Here is a 6,587-nt window from a genome sequence, read left to right as displayed (position 1 = left end):
CACAACCTACACATATTAGCACGCATACTGAGAACAACCTGTGTTTGGTTTAAAATGCACTTATTTCGGCTTCACGCACTCCCAAATTCATCAAGGCATTGATCTCAAGATACGTGCCGCTGTTGATTTCGGGTGTGGGTCTGTGCAGATACAAAGAGTATGTGGATTATACATTTGAAAAAGAATACAGAGGAATATATATATATATATATATATATATATATATATATATATATATTCCCTCAAATCGCAGAAGTAAGTGTCCTTTGTGTTCGAAGACAGAGCAGACGGTGCTGTGTTTACTGGTGTATGTCCCAGTTCTGAGCATGCGCAGAGTGATTTTGCAGATTACTGCTACTCGATGTGTCAGGCTCATTAAGTTTCAAATATTTCTTTAGTCCACACGTGTATGGTTAGAAAAAAGGAAAACATTTTTTTAAATTGAGGACATAAAATGAGGTTTTAATTAAATGGTTTGAACCAAGTTCTAAGAGTGCCCCATATAGAATTTCTTGTTCTTCCTTTTAGTGCTGGTGAACATTATTGCCGGATGATTGGTGATAGCCTTCGCCCAGGACCCTACACCGAAGCTTCCTCAACCATTGGGAAACCTATTTAGCAAGCACAGCGGTGGCACAGGTGCCTCCGCTGCCCTCCTCCTGCTGTCATCATCTCAGTATGGCAATAGCAGAGACTCTGCAATGGAAAAAATGCTTTATTATTTAAAGAAAGCATTTTTATTCTTTAGTAAAAATAATTGTGCCAGCTGAGCATTGCTGCAGGGTGCTTGTGGCTACAAAGTATTGTGTAGAACATTTTCAGTCTCCAGGCTGTCTGCTTTTTGGCAGTACAGTTACTGCTTGGGGTATGTGCTCCATCATTTTCTCTTTTTGGCTTTTCTCTAAGATTTGCAGCTAAAAACCAGACTTTTCCCATACAAGGGAGGAGAGAGGAAAATGTGTAATGGGGGCACTCACTGGATAGATTTAAAATTTACTCATAAATTGTATTGATATACATTAAAACTGATTGATATATAACAAGAAACATAATATTATCATTAAAAACAAAAAAATAGCAAAATATTAAAAATGTAATGACTAAATGAACCTTTATAATTGCAGACTATCAAGAATAGCAGTTTTGTACCATGCGACTGCTCATATTAATTGGGAAAACAATATTCTTTTTTCACTATACCCCTTATTAATTAGTTCTGATGATTATATACAGATTAGGAATCCCACGGAGCAATAATGGGTAATATATCCCAAAAAGGATATGATCAATGTTCAGCGCTTCATATACAATTCTAGCAGAATAAAATCCCAAATGACAAAAGTACACAAATTGTCAAAGAAATTGGAAAACAGAAAATAAAAATCGGATTCAAATCAGCGCCATCAGAAAATACAATAGACAATCAAACTCTTTCAAAGAGTATAATTACACTGGATAACAGCATTGTTGTATATTAGATTGGCCAATAAACCACATAAAATCTTCTCCACATATTTCACATAAACATCTAAAGATATAAGCCGTCCAATCCTTTTTCTTATGACAGGTCCTTTCCCCCAAAAAAAATAATACTTACAGAGTGAGTTCACTCTATGTTCATGTAGCGGGTACTTGTAATGAACGACCAAACACTCTTATCCACCCCGGGGAGTCGGTACCACTTGTAATCACCAATGACATGCAAAAAGAGAAAGGATCTGGTGCAATATGTTTATTAAAAGCACTCGTATTTAATAAAATAGGTTAAAACTCATAAATAAGTCACATACAAAAAGGATTGCAGTTGCTCGCACCGGATAGCAGGAAAATAAACTCATGTAAAAATAGGATATGAAAGTCCAAATGTCCTTAAGCGATTCCTCTGCATCAGATGAAAATATCCAGGATAAGCAACCAGCCTTCCAATGATTGTCCACCAACGAGTTTCGACTATACCATAAGACTTTTTCAAGGTAATATGACATAGCTCAGGGGAGTTCAATTAATATGTATGGCCGAAAAATAAGGACTCTCATTGTTTAGAGTTGGGACCACCCTATTAGCAGAAGTGCTTGACAGGGCAGTGGCTTACCATACTTTGCAAATGTGTGTAACTGAAAATTCTGCATTTTTATGTACAAGTAGAGATAGCAGCTCCTTTACTGGTTATAGTAGTGTGTTGGGGGAGTTTTCTCTAGATTGCATTTGTATAAGGTAAATGTATGTTTTCGTTGTTAATGTGATGATATTATTGTGCATATTATTATTATTATTATTTTTTGTGTAATGGATTTGCCACTGCATGTTCAAATGGATTGTAGTATCCATAAGTATCAGGCACAATTAATAATTGAATAATTAATTTGTCTAATTGTCTGCCAAGTGCATTTAAAGGTCCTGGAAATTCAATCTGCAATTTTTTTTCAGGTTTCTGGACCCACCTGAACATGTGTATGTTGGAAACAGTGAAACTACACTTCGAAGTCCAACTTACTATCCCTTTAGGACAACCCCCATTTTTAGCTTCACCTTTCTTTTTTTCTCCCAAATACTGCTTGGTTTAACCTCATTTATATGTTAAATTAAATGTGAGTGATAATTGTAAGTGATGTGTTACTGCTAGAAGGCATCTAGAAACGCTGCTTTCCACAAATCTGTATGGCACAGAATGCTTCCCATTAGGGATTGTGCACACTTGCCTGCTTTTCACACGTTAATAAACACCTAAAAATTGCATTCAAAATAGGACAATTAAAAATCAATGTGCCATTTCCACCATTGCATTCTAAAATGTTAATGCTACATTTAAAATTTCAGGAGCATCACAAGCTATCAGTACAATAGGTTGTATTGGTAAAAGCGCAACGCCTGGAAAACGCATTGACACTAAAGTGCATGCTAGTTTTCGAGCGTATGTAACCATCTGTGTGCAAAACTATAAGTCTAGATATGTATATGATATATTGCGTATACTTACAGTCCATGTTTTATTTTAAAAGTTTATGGGTGCAGAGCATCAAAGTTGTGCTTTTATATGTTCATGGAACTGCTTGGTGGCTTTTACTATTCTTATATTTTAGAGTAAAGACGTGTTATTCCCATGTTATACACTGAGTGGTGCGATTATTAGATACATTTACCTATTATCCATTTGTTTTCCCTATTTTCCTGCAAATAATTTCTGGGCCATGAAATTCACAAAGTGTCGAGAGTGCACTAAAGGGATGCTGGCATATGTCAACTAGTTGTTCCAAATTAGCTCTCTGTTCTGAATAGTTTGTTCCATCTCTTCCCTTCTATTCTTGACTAGATTCAGATGTGGTGACTGTAGATTCCACTGCATTAACAAGGACTTTCCTAACTTTGTGGTATACTTAGCAACATTTTGGGAAGCAAGAATGGGGGAATGGCTGCAGTTCGTGGCACCACGCAGCACTGATTCACGGTGAATTTGGTCATCAAGCCCTGCCCCCAACCATTTCATTAGGGAATAAGCCCATTTCCAGTTGGGTACACTGCTGCCATGAAGGGATGCACCCTGGTGTCTTCCTAAGTTGCTAAGTTTCCTAGTGACTCAAGGTACAGGCTCACCCAATTCCTCCCCAGGCCAGCAGTACCATCTTCACGTGTGTGCTCCAATTGATTAGGCCACTAAAACTGCGTTTATAGTAAATAAGAGAAGTTACTTTAACTGTAGTAAGGGATATGTTGTAGACCAACAGTCAAACAGTCTGATTTAAGTAAATCCTCAGGTCACTGAAGACAGGGTAGGAATTAGAGACGTGGATCAGGTTAGGTACCTATGGGTTACCTAATTTGTGGTGCAGATTGTCTTGGGTAGGAAAATTATTGATTAAATGGTTTTTCAACATTTTAACTTTAGGTGCAGGCGTGTGGCTGTGGTCTGACAGGGAGAGTTACTCTGAGTCTTTGCGATCTGATGCATGCAACAGAGAGACACAGCCAAGTGTGTAGTGACCTGTACTGAGTGGAATAACATACACATTACATTAAAAAAATTCAGGCTGGGCCCTCTCGATTCTGCTGCTTGAGGTGCAACACTATGACAAGACACAGATGTCTCTGAAACAGCCCATCTGGCCACACTGGCACTCTGTCTGATAGGTGGATAGCTGCAGACACTCAGCATCAAAAGTACTGGATTAATGGATGGGTGGTGTAATTCACCAATGAAAGAGCTGAAACCTCTTTAATGGTTTTACTATCACTTTCCCCAGAGAACAGTGTGAGGACGGTGGGGTCCCATGAGTACTTGTATTCAGGGCCGGTGCTAGGGTCCATGGCGCCCTAGGCAAAATCGGCGCCCTCTCCCCCCCCCCCGCAAAAATCGTCGCCCTCCCCCCTCACCCCGTCTTTTCTTACCTTGTCTCACCACCGCCGCCTCTCTGCTCCGTCTCCTCCCCTCCACTCACTGACACTAGTGAGTGGAGGGGAGGAGACAGAGCAGAGAGGCGGCGGTGGTGAGCAATAGCCTCTTCCCCCCCTCCCCATGCATCTGAATGCTGTGCGGCGGCCGTGACAGGTATGGTCAGCGGTCACCGCACAGTTTTAAAATTAATTTCCAGTTCTGTGGCGCCCTCCAGGCGCCCTCCAGAGCCCGGCGCCCTAGGCAAGTGCCTAACCTTGCCTAATGGGAGCGCCGGGCCTGCTTGTATTACTACTGCAAATCTGGAGATGTGCATTGTAGTGCTATCAGAGATCTGGAGATCTGCATTGTGTAGATCTGGGGTCTGTATAGCCACTAGATACTTGGAGGTCTGCATTGTGTAGCCATCAGAGATTTTGAGGATTACATTGCATTACCATCAGAGATTTTGGAGTCTGCATTGTACAGATCTCGACTTTGCATTGCATACCTAGCAGAGACTTGAAGGTCTGCACTGCATACACACCAAATATTTGTAAGGTAGTTTGGGGGACTTCATTGTATAGGGACCAAAGATTTGGGCTTCTACATTGCATAGCAATCAGAGATTTGAGGGTCTGCACTGCATAGCCATCAGAAATTTGGGTTCTACATTGTACAATGGTCGCTAACATGCTCTCTATATTTTATATAATATTTACTAAAATGCTTTCTATATCATATATCACCAGAATACTCTCTGTATTGTGTAGTTGACACTAAGATGCTATCTGTATTGTATATAGGTCACCAGAATGATTCCTGTTTTATATAGAGGTTACTAGAATAAGGACTTCATTAAATAATGGTCTGTGTTGTATTTGACTATAGGTCTTTTTACAACAGAGGGATGGTCATCAGCCCGAAGGAGATTAAAAGTCTGAGGTTTGGGATCAAGTCCGGTATAGGTTCCTATCGATTAAATGGTTAAGAAAAAAGGCATGCCAGGTAGCTTGGATACTCCCATGTTGTGTCACAGTGGGAATTATTTGGATGGCTTGGCTATAAATATCCTACTGAACTTATGACCTTCCTCTTTGTTCCTGTGCAAATTTCCCGCCCTTCCATCCCCAGTTATTTGAGGGGGGGGGGGGGCTATTGTCTCCTGGTGCAGGTCATCTCAGTTGACCGCTAGTTGCTGAGAGCTTTGGTTGCCAACAGCTTAGGAGCAGATGCTGGCAGGTGCAATCCTGAGAGGAAAAAGTCCCCCAGTTGATTTATACTGAGAGGGTGTGTGAGCCTCCTTCTGGTATTTTGGTATTGGTTATAGCTGGCTGCTTGTGTTTTTGCCTCCACTGTGTGTTTTTATATTAATATAACTGATTTTCGTTTGCAGAAACTTGGTGTCCGTGTATTTATTTCTTGTTAAGTGGAATTATGAATGCAGGAATCATGGCATGGTTGAGCATCAACCATTAAGCCTCCTATATTTAATATTACTTTTTCATATATTTAAATGGCCGTGTAAAAACATGCCCTCATATTTTAATCAAATTTTGTTTAGTATTTATCAGTAGAGAATATATGTGAGTACTGGTGGACTTTGATGAGTACAATGTGTATCTGGTATTGTTCAATATAATGTGTATGTGGGCAGTGTGTATCGTTGGGCACACTGTATATATGTGTGCTGATTGCCACAGTGTGCATTTAATGCATTGACCAGTAACAATACAGGCAGGACATTCTTTGCTCGTCCAACAACATAGCATTACAGGTAGACAGGGGTAAGTTTGCGATTGGGTGGATATCTTGCCCCTCTTCCACATGACTTCAGAGCTAGGCACCAGCCAGTCTGCTCCCCTTCAGTTATTAAGAAAAGGTAAAAGCAGTTTTCAAGTAGGGTTGTAAAATTTCCAGCAGGACAGGTTACGGACTAAGGCTGGATTCTGGGGTGAAGGTCCTAGCGCAGTCTGGGTCAGTTTTGGTGTTGTAAAACAAACCCGTGCAAGTCTCTAGTAAAAATATCTTTTGTTGACAGCTATTTATTTCTTAAAAGAAGTACTGAGAAATCTACAGAGCTATTGCATCAACTTTAATAGTTCTTTTTTTTTCTTGCATGTAAAGTATTCCAACCTACTCTTTGTAGTTATGAGACTGCCAGTGAGGAAAGAGATTATCAAGAAGATAAGGAAGTTAAGAAATTTCCTCCTCCAGATAC

The sequence above is a fragment of the Mixophyes fleayi genome, chromosome 2, assembly GCF_038048845.1.
Source record: "Mixophyes fleayi isolate aMixFle1 chromosome 2, aMixFle1.hap1, whole genome shotgun sequence".
Lineage (NCBI taxonomy): Eukaryota > Metazoa > Chordata > Amphibia > Anura > Limnodynastidae > Mixophyes > Mixophyes fleayi.
Note: the sequence above shows the minus strand (reverse complement) of the source record.